Source organism: Papio anubis, chromosome 3 (genome assembly GCF_008728515.1).
Source record: "Papio anubis isolate 15944 chromosome 3, Panubis1.0, whole genome shotgun sequence".
NCBI lineage: Eukaryota > Metazoa > Chordata > Mammalia > Primates > Cercopithecidae > Papio > Papio anubis.
In genome coordinates, this window is record NC_044978.1 from 184304040 (window position 1) to 184322930 (window position 18891).

An 18891-nucleotide genomic window follows, 5' to 3' on the forward strand; every position below is an offset into this window, starting at 1 on the left:
TCGTGGTCTCACACAAGCCCCTGTGCTGTCCTTCAGGCCCAGGCTGCCCGCTCAGGTCTCGGCTCCATCCTCATCCAGCCAGCAGCCTCTGCTCCTGCGTCCTGAGGATCTTCTAGGAATCCGCCCTACGAGGCCCCTCCCCGGGGGTGAGGACCCTGCCCCACACAGCCAGACCAAGGGGCTCCCGCACCGTCTGGAACCCTCTGTCTTTCCCGGTCAGACTCACAAGCTCCATGTCCACACAGCTCTCACTTTCACAGAGCCCCTCCCCCTTCCCGGGGGTGCGAAACCCGCCCCTCCTCTGGTCTGCCCTGGGCTACCCTCTGGGCACCCCACTCTGGTCACTCACCTTCTCCTGCTTCCCGCGGGCATCTTCCAGATCTTTTTCCACCTCCCTCCTCTCAGCGATCACACCCAGGGCCAGCCCCTCCAGGTGCCACTTCCAGCCTCCGAAATGCACCCCCCCCCCCCCCGGTGGACCTCAAGGTCACATGGCTCCATGGCTCCCGGCAACTGCAGCCGCTAGGAGCCTTCAGAAATGCACAGGGCACACGGCTGTCACCACACTCTTCAGACACATCCCGGCGTGGGTGGCAATGACGTGAGTGTGGATTCGGCGCGGGCGCAGCCCTGACGTGAATGGATGTGTCTCTGATGTCTCAGCGTGACATATGCCTTCCTCTCCACCTAGCTCAGACACCCCCAAAACACCCCGCACACCAGCCACGCCGCTGCCTGGAGCGGCCTCCGGCTCCTGTCATTTAGCTGCCGCTAACGGACGCTGGGAGGAGCCGCTGTCCTGAGTCGCGCCCACAGCACAGAGCCGTCTGGATAACACAGCGGCTTGTTTGTTTTGTTTTGCATTAAAACTCACATACACACGTATTCAGTATGATGAGCAAAGCGAAGGATGATATTAAGGAAAAACGTATCATCCTGAACACTCAGAGGCAATGGCCGTTCTCCGTGTAAGGACGTGTCCGTCCGTGTCTGTGGGTGTGTCCTTAAATAACACTGCATACGCACAGATGCTGCTCTCATACAGACGCTGTCCCACGCCCCGTGTGTCCTGCACTACGTGAGATGTGCTCTGATGCGGTTTCTGCAACGAAGGAGCTGCCACGGGCCTCTCCACGCCCACACGCAGAGCCACCCAACAGCCCAACCCATCCACCTCCCGCAGGCCTCTCTCCACGCCCACACGCAAAGCCAACCAACCCATCCGCCTCCCACAGGCCTCTCCCCATGCCCACACGCAGAGCCACCCATCCAACAGTCTCCCACAGGCCTCTCCACGCCCACACACAGAGCAACCCGTCCACCAGTCTCCCACGGGTCTCTCCATGCCCACACACAGAGTCACCCGTCCACCCATCTCTTGCGGGCCTCTCCCCATGCCCACATGCGGAGACACCCATCCACCCTTCTCCCGCAGGCCTCTCTCCACGCCCACACACAGAGTCACCCGTCTACCCACCTCCCACAAGCCTCTGCCCACCCACACACAGAGACACCCATCCACCCGTCTCCCATGGGCCTCTCTCCACGCCCACATACAGAGCCACCTGTCTCCCTAAGGATCCTACAGGCCCTGGGGCCTGCGTTCAGCAGCCCCGCTCACTGGGGGCTTCTCTGTCCTATGAGGGGAGTCCCGGGGGGCAGGGTGACCCCCAGTGAGTGCACTCTGCCCTTGCTCCGCCTCGCCCACAGCCTCCTCAGGCACCGACTCCCTCTCTCCTCCGCTGTCCACCCCGGCACCCTCTGCAGCCTGGACGCCTCGGCCCCCTCCCCCATCTGGCTGACTGCCCAGCCCAGGCTTCCTCTGGGGGGACTCTGCCAGGAGGAAGAGGAGGCATCACAAGCCCACCCCTGGGGCACATTTTCTTCTGCCACCCATGTCTTAGGACAGCCTTGAAGTTTCTGTTGTTTGTGAGTCAGTTTTGCTGAGTTATGAACTTTCCAGAAAACAGCTCCTGAGACTCAGAGGCACAGAGCTGCAGGCGTGTCCTGTGCTGCATGGAGCAGCCCCACTGGGGAGCACGGAGAGTCAGGGCCTGCACTGCTGCAGCGTGCAGCGAGGTTGGTTTCACACACACCCATGAAGTCGTCACCACTGCCCGACAGGCAGCGTTCCCTCCCCAGTGTCCTCAGCCTCGAGGGTGCCCAGCCCAGGTGGGAGGGACGGTGCCACGTGGAGTCCCGTCTGCTCCACACCTCCCGTCTGAGCTCCTGCTGCCCATGGGGTCATCCTCTCCTTTTCGCTGTCCTCGGCCACTCCCTGGCCCATGCCAGAGCTCACATCCAAGTGGTGAAACCCGCCCAGGACAGCCTTCTCCAAGCCACCCTCCCACTAATTCACCCTCTAGACAAGTCTGAGCAGCATCTTAGAGACAGAAATCTGACACGTCCTCCTGACAGCAGAGCAGGGCCTCACCCTCTGCTTCCCGTGCCAGCGCGGTCACGTCGGAACCACATCCATTCACGTCGGGACTGCGTCCATGCCGGGTCCACACGCACGTCATCACCCGTCCACGCGGGGTCCTGTTCACGTTGGGGCTGCATCCACGCCAGGTCCACAGGCACGTCATCGCCCATCTACACAGGTCCACATGCACGTCATCGCCCATCCACGCGGGGTCCTCACGCACGTCATCGCCCGTCCACGCCAAGGTCCACACACACATCATCGCCCGTCCACGCCAGGTCCACGTGCACGTCATCGCCTGTCCACGCGAGGTCCTGTTCACGTCAGGGCTATGTCCACGCGGGGTCCACATGCACATCACCCATCCACGTGGGGTCCTGTTCACGTTGGGGCTGCGTCCACATCAGCTGCGCCCTCCTCCCAGCCATGCACAAGGCTCCCTGGCAGGAGGCCCTACCCACTCACAGGTGGGCCAGCTCCTGTCCACCAGACAAGAGACCCTGCACCTCTCTGCACGGGCTGCCCCACCTCCTGGAGCTGAAACCACTCTGCCGCCCTCCCTTGTGGCACTGTGTCCTCCCGCACAGTCACCCTCCTCGGTGACACATGGGTGCTCCTCCCGCAGTCACCCTCCTCAGTGACACACGGGTGCTTGTGCGGCCCGGCCCCCTCGTGCACGGCACACTCTGGCAGCAGGGCCACATCGGCATCCTCATGAGGGGACAGTGCGTCCAGGGCTGTCACTCAGGAGGGAAAGGCCGTCCAGTCAACGCCAGAGGCACCCCTGCCTTCACCAACGGGCTCTGCAAAACCTGTTTTCATTTATTTTCACAAAAATGACCACACTGCTGAAACTGGCCCCACAGATGCCCCCAACCCAACACCCGCTGTTCACAACACTGTGAGCTACACCACAGCTACGATCCCAGACACATTCCCATCATCCGGACAGTCCCTTCCTGTGTCATGCAACCCTCATGCCCCCACTGCCAAGGGAGGGAGCTGGGCTGGGGTCCCTTCCATGCCTGCGGCAGCACATGGACAAGGCCCAGCCAGGCCACTGGACGCCTCGAGCTCTGTCTCCGCACCTGGTCCACTTCGGTCTTTCCACGGCCGGCCTGACCCCAAACGCCCCGTCTGCACCGCCCTGCGCCTCCAGCTCTGCTGCAGCCCTCGGCACCTGCCAAACTCACACAGTGTCCCTTCTCCACCTCCCTATGACATGAACGCCTTGCTCCTGTTCCCTGACAGGACCCCACGTCGCACCTGCACCACAGACACACACGGCTCCCTCGTCAACCCGTGCTGAGGACAGAGGACGCAGGGAGGCGGCTCACAGCAGCCAGGGAGGTACAGACACAAACCACTCTCCAGCACCACCACGTCCCTGAGCTGCCCCTGGCGAGAAGACAGTCCAGGCACCGAGGGTTCTCATCAACCTCGTGTGGACACGCAGAACCACACCACAAGCACTCTCTGCTCCTTCCCACTGGAGAGGAGCCAGGTTAGGAGGAAAAGGGAACTTTGCATGGTTCTCTGAACAGTTATGTCACCCTGAAAGTTTTTTTAAGAAAATGAAAAACAGCTGGGCGAGGTGGCTCACGCCTGTAATCCCAGCACTTTGGGAGGCCGAGATGGGCAGATCACAAGGTCAGGAGTTCAAGACCAGTGTGACCAACATAGTGAAACCCTGTCTCTACTAAAAATACAAAAAGTAGCCAGGCATGGTGGCGGGCGCCTGTAATCCCAGCTACTCAGGAGGCTGAGGCAGGAGAATTGCTTGAATCTGTATAGCAGAGGTTGCACTGAGCCAAGATGGTGCCATTGCACTCCAGCCTGGGCGACAGAGCAAGACTCTATCTCCAAAAAAAAAGAAAATGAAAAACAATGATATAACATGACAGTGCTTTGAATTTAATTCTCAAAAGGGTTCCGTGTCTAGAAAGACAGTAAGAATCCCTGCCAGGAACTGACCCCAGGCAATAAAGTCGCTTCCCCCATGGCCCAGCCCCTACCGTGGCCACGAAGCTCTCAGAGGGCCATGGGTTCCTGCCCACGCCTGCGACATCGAGCCCCCCCACCCGGTCCTTGCCTCCTAGCCCCACTCAGGGTCCTGCCTGCATTAGAGCAGCCGGGCCCCCAACCCCCAGCCAGAGCCAGCCGACCCCATCTCCATGGACCACGGTGCTGTGGGGGCCACGCACACAGCACGGAGCTCACACGAACAGGGCTGAGACCAGACAGGCCTCACTGCTGGGCTGACATTTCTCAGTAGGTGGGATTACAGGCAAGCGCCAGCTCTCATTTCTTAAATTAAGTGTTTATACAAATATTTGAGTTTGTACAAAGACCTGAGGTACATTCACTAAGGTGGGACCCAGAGAAGAGTCACTACCAGCCTCAGAGTGCAGCCCAGTGACATCCCCCTTCAACACAGGCCTCGCAGGCCTGCAGCCGTCCAGGAGGCCCAGGCAGGTTACACCAGGGAGCTGGGGGCGCTTCAGCAGCCTGGCCGCCAGTGCCGCCCCCGGGGCTGCCCCACAGACTCCGGACTCCACGTTTCCTCTCCAGGCACCTCCAGCCCAACCCTGCCTTGAACTCCCATCCAGACGTCTGACGGCTGCACGTCAGTGGGCGGCCGGCACATCCCTTGGGACCTTTCTGCCCTGACCTCCTCTGACAGCCTTGTACCCCGGGGAGTCCCAGCACCTCTGAGCCACCTGCGCCTCCCTCACACTGGGCCCCACTAGAAACCAATCTGCTGTGCCTTGAAGGACACCCAGCACCCACACAGCACCCTCACCTCTGCCATACCAGGCCTCACTGACCTCAACGCAGTACCCACAGGGTCCCCGAACACACAAGCCCGAGTGGACGCAGAGGCTCCTCAGGGCCATCGGGGTCAGGCCCTGGCCTTGCCATCAGCCCACACCTGCCTCTGCCCCCGCCGCGTGGACTCCTCACTTACCGCAGGACATTCTCGGCCCTCCTGCTCATGGTGCCCTGTGCCCAGAACACGCCCTCCTGCACCTTATCAAGCCTCTTCTCAATGTCATCTCAGTGACGCTGCAGAGACCACCTTGTAAGCGCACACGGCCAGATGCGGTGGCTCACACCTGTAATCCCAGCACTTTGGGAGGCCAAGGCAGGCAGATCACGAGGTCAGGAGTTCGAGAGCCACTTGGCCAATATGGTGAAACCCCACCTCTACTAAAAATACAAAAATTAGCTGGGCATGGTGGCAGGCGCCTGTAGTCCCAGCTACTCAGGAGGCTGAGGCAGGAGAATCACTTGAACCCGGGAGGTGGAGGTTGCAGTGAGCCAAGACTGCATCACTGCACTCCAGCCTGAGTGACAAAGCAAGACTCTGTCTCAAAAAAAAAAAAAAAGTAAGCACACACACGCAAGCCCACGCACACACACCCATGCATGCATGCACACCCCAACATGCACACCCCAACACGCACGCACACCCCAACACGCACGCACACACATGCACACACCCAAAGATGCATACACACACCCCCACACGCACGCACACACATACATGCATGCACACACATCCACACACACATGTGCCCATGCAGCAGGGCTCCAACCTTATAATTTACTGACTTATTTTGTTCCCTGCCCATCTCCCTGTGTCAGCCATGTGCCTGGCAATATTAAAATTCAGGAGAAGGACTGGATGATCAAGTTGAGAAAATCTTCCCAAACACTAGAAAAAGACAGGACATGTGAGCGAAAAGTTCCAACATCTCATTAATAGGTTTTGTAGAAAGAAGAGAGAAACGTGAGAGAAGGAGCTTTGAATTATACCTTAATTTTATGTCCTCAGCGGGGCAACGAGCACACAGACCTTGTATCATTCTCCGTCATTCTCCAGGCCCACGGCAGGCCTTCACCTCAGAAGCTGAAACAATCCCTCACCAGCACTGCCCGCCAGAATGAAGGGCCACAGAGCGCCACACACCGCCACCCCCCGACTGTGGGGTCTCAGGGCACAGAGGGGCCCTACAGCTCCCTGGGGCAGAAGCCCCACAAAGGACTGGGGTTCCGTATCCGGCTTCACAATGGCAACAATGAATTCTACAAGTCGAAGACACCATCCTTCACTCTGAAGAAAATGACCTTCCACACAGAATTCCCTGCCCAGCCACTCGACTACTCAGGATGAGAGGAAGCAAAAGTGTTTCCAGAGGTCTCAGGAAGGTTGAGTTTCAACGTTCACTCAGAAAATGCCTGCCGAACACCTTTTCTGCGCCAGGCGGTGTTGGCAGCACTGGCACCAGTCCGGCTCAGCCACTGTCGACTACAATCAGGCTCGAGCTGGGACTGGCACAACAGTGGCCAGGGAGTGATGACTCTGGAAAAACACACCTACGGCAAGGAAGAAGAGGGACAGACCAAGGCGGGAGACCCAGCCGAGGAGGGCGAGGCTGCGAAGGCAGCGGGCAACCCCAGACAGAGGCAAGAGGGCCAGAGACAGAGGCAACAACAGGGGCCCGAGGGACCACCAGGAGGTGGCTGGAGAACACGGCCCTCAGACAGGAGAACACGAACAGAGGCCAAGGGGGGCTGGGGGCTATGACGTGACCCTCAGGAGGTAGAGCTGGAGATGGTAAAGCCAGACAACACCAGGAAAAGAGAGGCAAGGTCAGAACGCAATTAATGGTGTCTACAGTGCCCCAGCACTGACGCCCAGTTCTCACCCTCAAAGTCTACAGCGTCCCGGCACCAACGCCCAGTTCTCACCCTCAAAGCCTACAGTGTCCCGGCACTGACGCCCAGTTCTCACCCTCAGGGTCTACATTAGCCCAGAGCCGAAGCCCAGTTCTCACCCGCAGGGTCTACAGCGTCCCGGCACCGACACCCAGTTCTCTTGCTCAATCTGCACAGAAGCAGGATAAAGTAAAAACAGGCCCGGAGGCGGTGGGACCCCGTCACTGTAGGGCTGGAAGCAGCTGAGCAGATCCCCTGGGAGTGCCCTCGGGACTCTGAGCTGATGCCACCCTCGATGGGATCCTGGGAACCTCGTAAGGGAAGGGGTGAGTGCAGTGTGTATGTGAGAGGGATATAAATTTGGGGTGACCAGAGGCCAGACTGTGGGAGGCAGAATTCGGAAAAGGCACCAAGATTCTGGGCCTCTGGTGTACACAGACCTTGTCCTGTTTCTCACATACTGACCCACGGACTGCTGTAAAGGGACTCTTGAAGCTGTAACTAAGGTCCCAAATAAGCTACCTCAAAATCGGGAGTGCCCAGGTGTGCCTGGCCTAATGACAAGAGTCCCTCCAGAGCCACTTTCTCCAGCTGAGACTGAAGAGGACATCAGGAGCCATGTCTCCGCCGGCCTGGCAGAAGGCAGTGGGGTGGGAAGGACGCGAGCCCGGTCCACGGACAGGGAGACAAGACCTCCAGCGCCAGGGGGTCTCACCTGGCACAGCCAGCAGGGCCAGGGCAAAGCCAGGGTCTGGCTGACTCTGGTTCTGGAAGACATGGAGACATTCTCAGCTGGGGAGAGGTAAGGCGGCCTGGAAATCAGCTAACGTTGTGAAGTAGGCACCCCCGTCCCGGGGCCACAGTGGAGCCGCAGTGGTGTGGGGGCCTCCCCATCCCAGGATCACAGCGGTGTGGCGGCCTCCCCGTCCCGGGGTCACAGCGGTGTGGGGGCCTCCCCGTCCCGGGGTCACAGTGGGGCCGCAGCGATGTGGGGGCCTCCCCGTCCCGGGGTCACAGTGAGGCTGCAGCGGTGTGGGGGCCTCCCCTGGTTCTTGCTCTCAGCTGGGACTCTCACCTTCCCAGCAAGGCTCCTGTCCAGAGCCGCTCACAGGTGGGTCCAGGATGTACTGAGAGAAGGAGCGGAAGCAAACGTGGCCGAACGGCCATGAGTGGGTCTAGGCGGTAGAGGGTGCCGTCCTAGTGTGTTCAGTGACCAAAGCACCTGACACTGAGCAGCTGACAAACCACAGAACTCACTTCTCAGTTCTGCAGGCTGGGAGTCCAGAATCAAGACACTGGCAGATTTGGGGGCTGGTGGGGTCGGAGTCCTCACAGGCAGCGCCTTCTCTCATGTCCTCAATGACAGAAAGGGCCCTGGTCATCAGGGCAGAGCCTCCCGAGGGCCCCACGCCCGACACCACCACCTTGGGGGTTAGGGTCCCCCATGGATTCTGGGGGACACAGACATTTGGACCACAGCAAGTACTCACTGTATAATTTTCTCCATTTTTCTCTGTTGCAATTTTTTTCTTCGTAAAAATTTGGGTGAAAAAGTAAATTAAAATCACTTAACATTTAAAAAGTTTTAAGGTGAGCCCTCATTGCCGCCACATTCCAACCATGCCTGCCCTGTGCGCCCTCTGCCATGCCAGGCTCATGCTGAGAAACAAGCACAGCTTTTATGGTCTGATTCCTGGGCGGCATCAGGAATCCAACAAGTTAACACGCCTCAGAACAGCTCCACACAGGAGCTCCACACAGTATCCACAAGGATCAGCTTCTGGTTACTATTTATTGAGCATCTAATATGGGCCAGACCTGATCAAGAACCTGGAAATGTAACAGCTCACAGGACCCAGACAGGAGATGCAGCCACGAGGCCACAGCCCCCACGAGGCAACACAGGACCCACAAGGTCACACAGAACCCACAAGGCCACAGCCCCCACGAGGCCATGGCCCCCATGAGGCACACAGGACCCACGGGGCCACAGCCCCCATGAGGCCACAGCCCCCATCAGGCCACACAGGACCCACAAGGCCACAGCCCCCACCAGGTCACAGCCCCCACCAGGCCACACAGGACCCACAAGGCTACAGCCCCCATGAGGCCACAGTCCCCACAAGGCCACACAGTCCCCACCACAGGTCCCCACAGGACCCATGAAGCACACAGGACCCACAAGGCACATAGGACCCACAAGCCACAGCCCCCAGGAGGCACACAGCCCCTGCCAGGCCACATAGGACCAACAAGGCCACACACGACCCACACGGCCACAGCCCCCACCAGGCCACACAGGACCCACAAGGGACACAGGAGCCACAAGGCTAAAGCCCCCAGGAGGCCACAGCCCCCACAAAGTCACACAGGACCCACAAGGCACATAGGACCCACAAGGCCACAGCCCCAAGGAGGCACACAGCCCCCACCAGGCCACACAGGACCCATGAGGCCACAAAGACCCACCAGGCCCACAGCCCCCATGAGGCACGCAGCCCTCATGAGCCCACACAGCCCCCATCAGGCCCACAGCCCCCACCAGGCCACAAAGGACCCATGAGCCCCCACCAGGCCATAGCCCCCATGAGCCCACACAGCCCCCACATGGCCCACAGAGGCCACACAGCCCCCACCAGGCCCACAGGCCCCCAACAAGGCCGTACAGCCCCCATGAGGTCCACAGCTTCCACGAGGCCCACAGCCCCCATAAGACCCACCAGGCCAACAGGACCCATGGATTACAGGGAGTTTCAAGGAGGTCTGCAGACAGACTTCCTCTCTTTGCATCTATTTCTTATTAAACATCTGGAATTTGCTGTTAATGTAGCAAAGCCCAGCAAATATCACTGAATTTGCAAAAAAACAAAAACAAAAAACAAACAAACAAAAAAAACCACCAAGCCAACAAATCCACTCTCTAAATGTACCTAAATATTAGAGTTTATTGGCCGGGCGCAATGGCTCACACCTGTAATCCCAGCACTTTGGGAGGCTGAGATGGGTGGATCACCTGAGGTTAGGAGTTCAAGACCAGCCTGGCCAACATGGCGAAACCCCGTCTCTACTAAAAACACAAAAAATTAGCAGGGCGTGGTGGCAGGCACTTGTAAACCCAGCTACTTAGGGAGCTGAGGCAGGAGAATCACTTGAACCTGGGAGGCAGAGGTGGCAGTGAGCCGAGATCGTGCCACTGCACTCCAGCCTGGGTTACGAGAGCTAAACTCCAACTCAAAACAAACAAACAAAAAAACAAAAACAAACAAACAAAAATATTAGAGTTTATCTTAAAAAAAAAGCAAGTCAATTATAATAATAGGTTGAAGAGCTATATTTTCTAGAGAGTATTAGTTCCTATCAATGGCAGTTTTGCTTAATTTAGTGGATAATTCTACAAAAATGCACCTAGGCAACATTCACTATTGTTCTTTGTCATTTTGGCGTTTACATAATTCAGTTCTGTCGGGAGAAACATGGCAGATCAGGAAAGATAGCTTTGTTTTGTTTTTCTTAAGGCCTCACATTTTTAAAATTCAATGATAAACTATTAATGTATGAAATTAAAAATAATTTCAATTTTTGAAGCACAATGAATTGCACCATATTTTTACAATATTAACAGCAAATATCATAATAAAAAATAGATAAACAATAGGAAACTGTCCCTAAACCTCACTATATTTCAATGGTAAAAGAAAAATTAATTTTCTTTATTTTATTTTATTTTTTATTTTTTTGAGACAGAGTCTCACTCTGTCGCCCAGTCTGGAGTGCGGTGGTGTGATCTCAGATCACTGCAACCTCCGCCTCGCGGCTTCAAGCGATTCTTCTGCCTCAGCCTCCCAAGTAGCTGGGATTACAGGTACCTGCCACCATGCCCAGCTAATTTTTGCAGAAAAATTACACACGCTTGGCTAATTCTGTAGAAAAATTACATTTTCAACTTCAATTCTAACCATAAACCAAATAAGACTGCAAACAAAATAAATCCTGCCTTTTAATAAAGAGTAACAGTATACATCAAAACAAGGCTCACTTTATAATCCAAATCAAAAAACCCAAGTAAACAATTCTAGCCCGTGGCAAAGGGCCCCTGCCGTACCCTGCAGCTCCTCGATTTTGTCACAGCCGCTGACGATCTAGAGAGGGCAGCGTGGTGGGAGGGGGCAGCTGAGGTCTCCAGAGTCCAGGACAGGTCCCCTTCCCGGCCCTCGCTCCAGCCCAGAACCCGAGGGAGGCATAGGGTCCGGCTCCCTGTGGAGCGGGGGGTGGCTGCTGGGAGCAGAGGCTCTGGCTCGCAGTAGTGCCTCGACCCTGGAGTTGAGTCCTCACACAGGTCAAATGTCCAACATGGTCAGGGTCTCACGTCTCCCACGGCATTTTTATGAAGTCACAAATAACCGTGTGCACAAGGTCTACCGTAACCAGTAAAAACATTTCCCCCATATATTGAAAATGGTTTAGGAAAACTTAACAGAAGTCGGTTGATAATTTCTGGAGCAAAATCACTAGCATGAAGAAAATGAGGGGACTCTGGGAACAAGTACAATCATTGCACCTGAAGCTGTCGGAAAGAATTTGACATCAGTGACACACACCCTGCAATTCAATTTGTGGGGGTCTTATGGCTTGCTACTGGTATTCCAAATTACAAGTTAATTCCTAAGAATCTTTTCTATCTGTAATTTATCTTCCTTTACATATCACAAATATCTCAGTCATGACGGTGACACTGGAGAAACCCGCACCAATTAAAGAGACAGCTGAATGGTCACATCCTCGTCTTAATGCGTGACTCCACATGCAATCGCTGATTCACTTACAGGAAGTCTCTCCAGTGCCCTGACAGGTGCCAGGCTCACAGCACTGCCGTGCTGTGCAGGCTTTAAGGTGTTCCAGTGACCCCATCTGCCCATCGTATGCTCACCGTTTTGGAGTCCCCTCCCCTCAAGTGTGTAGGGGCCTAATGACTCCTGGCAAAGAGAATTTGGCAAAAGTGGTAGAATGTCACTACACAAAGACTGGGACGTCCTTCCTGTCCCTCTCTGACTTGGCATGGGCTCCCTCAGAGCTGCCATGTTGAGAAAGGAACCGAGGTCTCCAGCCCACAGTCACATGACGCAGCCTGGATGCGGACCCTCCCCAGTCCAGCCTTCAGAGACACAACCTCAGATGGGAGGTCCCTGAGCCAGAGCCTGCCTGCAGTCCCGACCCACAGAAACAGTAAGATACTATTGGACTGTTGGTTTAAGTCATGGGTTCTGGGGTAATCTGCCGCACAGCAATATATAAATAATACAGCCACTCAGCACAGCCACACCTCTAAAAACCTGGGAACCAGACAGCACAGACCCAAACAAACCTGAACACTCAGCTTCACAAGCCTCTCCACAATTTCACAAAGCAAATGAAGTTTAAAAAACAGTAAAGGATATGTCAAAAGAGCAAATCGGAAGGAAATGTTGAGTAAAAAGGTCCCTGGCGGTTACACTGGGCGAGTAAAAGCTTCTAGGCCCAGGCTGACCATGCGGGGACACAATGTGGCTGACACTGAGAACACGGTTTTCTCCTAAGTAACCAAGAAGTGAAGCTGTAGCAGAGATGAAATCCCGAACCATCTAATTCACAGTGTCTCTCTTGGGAGTCCAGATAGCTCAGAGTTTTAGGGTTACACCTCATCTTATTGCCCAACTTCCAGGCAAGCCCGCATGCCTAATCTGAGGGGATGTGCCTGAAGAGCGACCCTGCCTTTCATTCACTTGTTCATGCATCATTCACTCCTTTGGAAAATGTGCGGCACACCCAGCAGCCACACGGCGCCCTCTGGGAGCGGGGTTCCTGGGATGACCACCTTCTTGAAATGCCCTTGACAAGATCTCACTAGACAACCCTTCCCTACTCAAAGGACAGCATAGATCGCTCGCTTCTGAATACCTCATGCAGTATAAAAACTGCACCCCACTTTTTCATTACCACTTCCAAATTAAAGGAAAACACCCACAAGTTCTCAATGAAACACTGATTCAAAGGTTTCAGAGATATAAACCACCCCCCCTACCACCACCACCACGATCCTTTAATTCCTTCCCTTACTGGAGAGGGAGTGGGAAACAGCCTTGCCTGCTCCAGCTTTCCTGACTTGGACCAATTGTCCCCAAAATATGCCCAGGATTCCACATCCCAGCTCAGACCCCACCCCTCCTCCGAGTCTCCCGGACACAGGAAACGCCTCTATACTGAGGAAGCGGGGCACTCACGTGACCTTGAAGATGGGGAGAGGGGCAGGAGGGGTTGAAGGTGTTGGACACGGACCATGGCCAAGGCAAGCACAGGACAGCAGCCCTGGACAAGGGGCTGAGAGGGGAGAGCACAGTGCCACCCTGAGGCATGGAGCCTGTAGGCTGGGAGCTCCTGGAACCCTGAAACCCCTGGCTCATACCTGCCCCAGGAACCACCTAGGCAGTTTGTGTGCAGGGGCTGTGGGGCTGTGGGGCTGGCCCAGCGTCTCATGGAAAGGGCCTCGGGTACCAGGATGCCAGATGCCCGGCCTTCACAGCAGGTGCGTCCAGCTGAGGAGGCTGGGCAGATTCAGGACACTGCAGGAACCCCCCTCCAGGGTCCCAGTACTCCTTATAGTCTAGTCTTGGGGTCTACATGCTCCTCAGTGACTTGTTCAGGAGTCCCCACCCTCTGAGGACCTGTCTGGAAGTTCCAGCTCTCATCAGGTCCTCCTTGAGAGCCTAGCCTTCTTCCCTGTCCACACCAGTGTCCTGACCCTAAGTGACCCCATTTGAGGTCCTGGTCATCTAGGAGCCTGTCCATGTCAGGAGCCCTTGTCTCTGTCCAGTCTCAGGGTCCTGGCTCCCAGGGGAAGACAGGGCTGTCTCAGGGTCCGAGCCTCCGGAGGAGATGGGGTGGTCTCAGGGTCCGAGCCTCCGGGGAAGACAGGGCTGTCTCAGGGTCTGAGCCTCCGGAGGAGATGGGGTGGTCTCAGGGTCTGAGCCTCCGGAGGAGATGGGGTGGTCTCAGGGTCTGAGCCTCCGGGGGAGATAGGGCTGTCTTAGGGTCCCAGCCCCCCAGAGGAGATAGGGTGGTCTCAGGGTCCGAGCAGTGCTCACAGGACTCACAGGACTGCTCCAGGGTCAGGTCCTCCTAAGTCATGGTCATGGGGTCCTGGCCCTCGTCTGTGACCCACATTAAGGCAGGACCTTCCTGGGGAACCTATTCTGGGGTCCCGGCATTCTTTGGGTTCTGCCTGGTCCCTAGATCTGGCCCTTCTCCGTGATTCTTCCCAGGGTCCTAGCCCTCCCTGGGCCCTGCCAGGTGGCCAGGTCCGACCCTCCTTGGTGACCCATCTTGGGGTCCCAGCCCTTCTTGGTGACCTGTCCCAGGGTCAGACCCTCCTGGATGACCTGTCATGGTGTCCTGGCACTCTGGGGGTCCTGGCAGTCCCAGAGCCCAACTCTCTTCAGGTCCTGCCTGGTCTGAGGACCCAGCCCTCCCGGGGTCCTGCCTGGGCTGGGGTCTTGGCCCTCCCAGGGCCACTGCCTGGGCTGGGTCTGGCCCTCCCACTGCGTCCTGCCTGGGCTGGGGTGCTTCGACCTCCCAGGTCACTGCCTCAGCTGGGTCCCAGCCCTCCCAGGGTCCTGCCTGGGCACAGCGTCTTGGCCCTCCCGGGAGTCCTGCCTGGGCTGGGGTCTTGGACCTCCTGCTCATGGTCCTGCCTGGGCTGGAGTCTTCGACCTCCCGGAGTCCTGCCTCGGCTGGAGTCCCAGCCCTCCCGGGGTCCTGCCTGGGCTGGGGTCTTGGCCCTCCCGGGGTCCTGCCTGGGCTGGGGTCTTGGCCCTCCCGGGATCCTGCCTCGGCTGGAGTCCCGGCCCTCCCGGGGTCCTGCCTGAGCTGGGGTCTTCGACCTCCCGGAGTCCTTCCTGGGCTGGGGTGCCGGCCCTCCCGGGCTCCAGCCCTCTCCGGGGCCTGCCAAGGGCTTCCCAGGCCAGGCCGACGGGGACGCCGGAGCGCGGGCCCGGGGTTCGGAGCCTTCCGGGCCGGACACGGGCCGAGGCCGCAGCCTGAGGAGCGGGCGCCGCGGGCCCAGGCCAGGCGGGGCGGACTCACTGACCTGCGGTCTCGGGGCTGCGGGCGAGCAAGGCGCACGCGGGGTCCGCGCCGGAGGGGGGGAGGGGGCGCCGCTCCCTCTGGGTCCCCCCCAAGAGGAGGAGAAAAAAGCCCGTCCGGAGTTTAAAACAAAGAGGCGGAAATGCCCGAGCCGAGCCGAACGCCGCGTCGGGGGCGCCGCGCTCGGAGCATGCGCGGTGTGCGGCTGGGCTCCCACCCCGCCGCAAGGGGCGTGGGCGGGGCCGAGTGATAAGGGCGGGGATAGGGGCGGGGAGGGGCGTGGTCAGAGGCGCAGGCGCGTCGGGCTTGGACTCGGGCAAGGGACCGGCCGGCGAGGGGCAGGGGCGGGGAATAGGGCGGGGACACGAGGGGCGTGGTCAGGAGAGCGACAGAGCCGCGCTGCGCTGCTGGACCCGCCTGGTCCTGGAAGATCGTGAGCTGGGGCGCTGGAGCAGCAGAGTCCTCAAGTCTGGGTCCTTCCGGGGGTGCTGTCCGGTCCGGGTGCTGCTGTCCTTTCTGGGAGCCGGGGCTGAGCGCCCTCCCGGCAGGGTTAGGGGTCGGGGTTAGGGTCAGGGTTAGGGGTTAGAGTCAGGGTTAGGGCCAGGTTTAGGGTTCGGGTCAGCATTAGGGGTTAGGGTTGGTTTTACGGTTAGGGTCAGGATTAGGGGTGGGGTCAGGGTCAGGGGTTAGGGTCTGGTCTAGGGATAGGCTTGCATTTAGGGTTATGCCCAGCTTCAGGACGGACTGGGCGGGCGCGTGCGGGTTTGAGGCGGGCGTGCAGTCGCGCGGGGTCCTAGTGTCTCCAGGTTTGCGGGGTCTAGGGCGGGCGGCCCAGGACGTGAGGGCAGGCTGGGTCTTGGTTGGGAAGCTAGACTACCGAGGTTCCGGGCGGCGGGGGCGCTGGGCAGTGTGGAGGGTGCGTGGGGAGAGGCGAGGCCCTGCAGGCCCAGGGGGAGTCGCTGCGAGGCTGTGGGGTGCTGGCGTGGAGCAGGAGTGGGGAGTCCTTAGCTCGTGCCGCCTGGAGAGGGGATCTGAGGGAGTGGCCCCGCGACCGTCCACATAGAGAAGTCCAGAGACGGATCCCGGGCGCAGCCACCGGGCTGGCGGCCCAGGGCCCAGGTATGGCGCATGGCGTGGGGAAGCAGCTTGAGTCCGCGCTGAGACGGGCCTGAGAAGGGCTGGTGGCCTGCTGAAACCTCCAGCACTGGGTGGGTGCGTTATTGGGGTGGCAGGAGGGCAGAAAGCAGAGATGTGAATGTGCACAGCATTCCCAGGTGTGCTGCTGTGAAGGGGAGGGACTAAATGTGGCCGCTGCCGCCCCCGCGGGAGGGGAGGCAGGGAGGGCTCTGTGGAGCCAAGGGGTGGCCCAGTGCAGGGGAGGGGCCCATTGGAGAGGGCTGCCTGGGATTGGGGTGCTGGGGTGCTGGCCCTCTACAAGAGCCCTGACTGCCGTTTTCAGTTGGGGGAGGCAGGCCCCAGATGTGGAGGGGAGGGCTGGAGGGTCATCCTGGAAGGAGGGCAGGGGCAAGGTATGGGTGCTGAAGTGCAAGGGGGTGTGGCCAGCAGGCCAGAAACAGTCCTGGACTGTGTGTGGTGGCCCCAGGAAGAGGCAGAGCGGTAAGCTGCAGTTCAGAACTCACTCCAGGCCCCAGGCCCCTCCTAAGGGAGACTCAGACCCTACCTCTGGGCGGCCCACTACTCTCCTGGGTGGCTGCCAGTGGTGCCCGGACCTCGACCCTGAGCCCTGGGCTCCTGTGTCCAGCTCTGTTTCTGCTGAATGTCATTAGGAAGCTCAAACGCCACATGGCAGGATGGCTTCCCCAGGCCCTTCTGAGTCTGCTGTGTACCCCAGCACCCCCCCAGCCCCCACCGCCAGTCCTGAGGCAAGACCCTGGAGTCCTCTGTACCCTCTTCCTCTCATGCCCACACCGGCCATCCATGGCCCATCGGCAGCCAGCCAGGTCTCCCACCTGCACCCTCCAGGGACCTCACTCAGCCAAGGCCTGAGGGTGGGGGCATCGGGGCCAAAGAAGCCTAGGGTGTTGGCAGTTTGTGTTGTCCTGTGTGAGTTCAGGCGTGTGCACATGTTACATACATGTACGTATTCCTCAGCAGAGCTGTAAAGAAAGGAGGCAAAAATCATGGCACAAGCAGACTGGGGGAGAGGGGAGGCCCCTGTCCCCCCCTCCGGGGGGGGGCCCCAACCTTCCCCAGGGTGCTGGTCCGCCCTCCCCGCCCGCCAAGTCACTAGGGCCTCCTAGGGCTATCAGGTGCCTCTCTGGTGGATCATTCTAGTCACTCACAAACTTGCAGAAGGGCTGCCCATCCTTAAGGACAGAGCAGAACAGAAAAAGCTCTCTGGACCCTGTGCTTCTCTGCTGTCTTCACAGCATCACTCTTCAGGAACTCTTTCTCCAATTTCCCTCCTCGAGTTCTCTCTTAAACACATCAGGCGTCTGCTCCCACCCCCATATCTCAACCAAATGCTCCAGGACTTTGTGGGGTAAATCCAACTGCTTTTGTCACCACCCTTTCTGTTGCTGGGGTACAGACATGTGGACTGGTTCCCAGTTCCTCCTGTTTTCCAGCCTCCAGTTCATCAGGAAGTCCTGCCAGCTCTGTCTTGGAAACTTCCCATCATCCAGCCATGGCTTTCCAAGGCTGCTCTGGCCCAAACCCGCCCTGTCCTGCTGGAGTTGGTGCCACAGCCCCAGGCCCCCCACCCCCAGTCTATCCTGAACAGAGCGGCCAGCCAGCAGGTCCCATCACATCCAGGTGGGAGCGCTCCGCCCAGCACATGATGATAAGGACCTCCTCTGAGGTCCCTGCTCCCACCTCTGCTGCTCCCACCTCTGCCTGCTTCCCCAAGCTCACTCCGCCCAGGGCTCTCCCTGACACTCATTTACCTTGTTGGCAAGACTGTCAAGAAACAGGGCTCTCAGACGTGAGTGGTGGGGGCAGAGGAGCGTTTGACAGTATCCAGCAAAGTACATGGGCATTTATCTTTCAGCCCAGCAGCCCCCAAGTAGGACTTTATTCCAGAGATAAATGGCAGGAATAAAAAAGATGGGTGACCAAGACTATTAATTGCAGCATAATGTATAACAGAAAAATTGAAAACATGGCCATCCACACGGTTAATCAGATACACTCTTAAACCTCCACACCTTGGATAGCTGATAAAGAAGAGACAGATGGCACCACATGCTGTTACAGAGTGACCTCCGGTATCCAGGATATGCTCTCCTGCGAGATGAGAAAAGGGCACACAGCTGCTGCCATTTACCCGGAGCAGGGACTACTGAAGTTCTACCCATTTACCATTGAACATTCTACCCATTTGCCTGCGCTAAAAATGCTTTGTGGAGGCCAGTGCGGCTCACGCCTGTAGTCCCAGCACTTTGGGAGGCTGAGGCAGGAGGATTGCTTGGGCACAGGAGTTTGCGACCAGCCTGGAATAACATAGTGAGACCCCATCTCTTTTTTTTTTTCTTTGATACAGTCTCACACTGTCACCTAGGCTGGAGTGCAGTGGCGTGATCTCGGCTCACTGCAGCCTCTACCTCCCGGGTTCAAGCAATTCTCTTGCCTCACCCTCTCTCTAGTAGCCGAGATTACAGGCATGAGCC

At 58.0% G+C, this 18891-nt stretch overlaps 1 protein-coding gene across 1 annotated transcript in view; it reads right to left on the bottom strand.

Annotated features, from left to right (window-relative positions):
• PCGF3 (polycomb group ring finger 3) overlaps positions 1-15497 on the bottom strand; it is a 60739-nt gene extending 45242 nt beyond the window's left edge. The window contains exon 1 of the mRNA XM_003890928.3: positions 15267-15497. The gene's annotated coding sequence lies outside the window, so the exon portion shown is untranslated. The remainder of the gene's footprint in view (positions 1-15266) is intronic.
• Positions 15498-18891: the final 3394 nt, after the last annotated feature.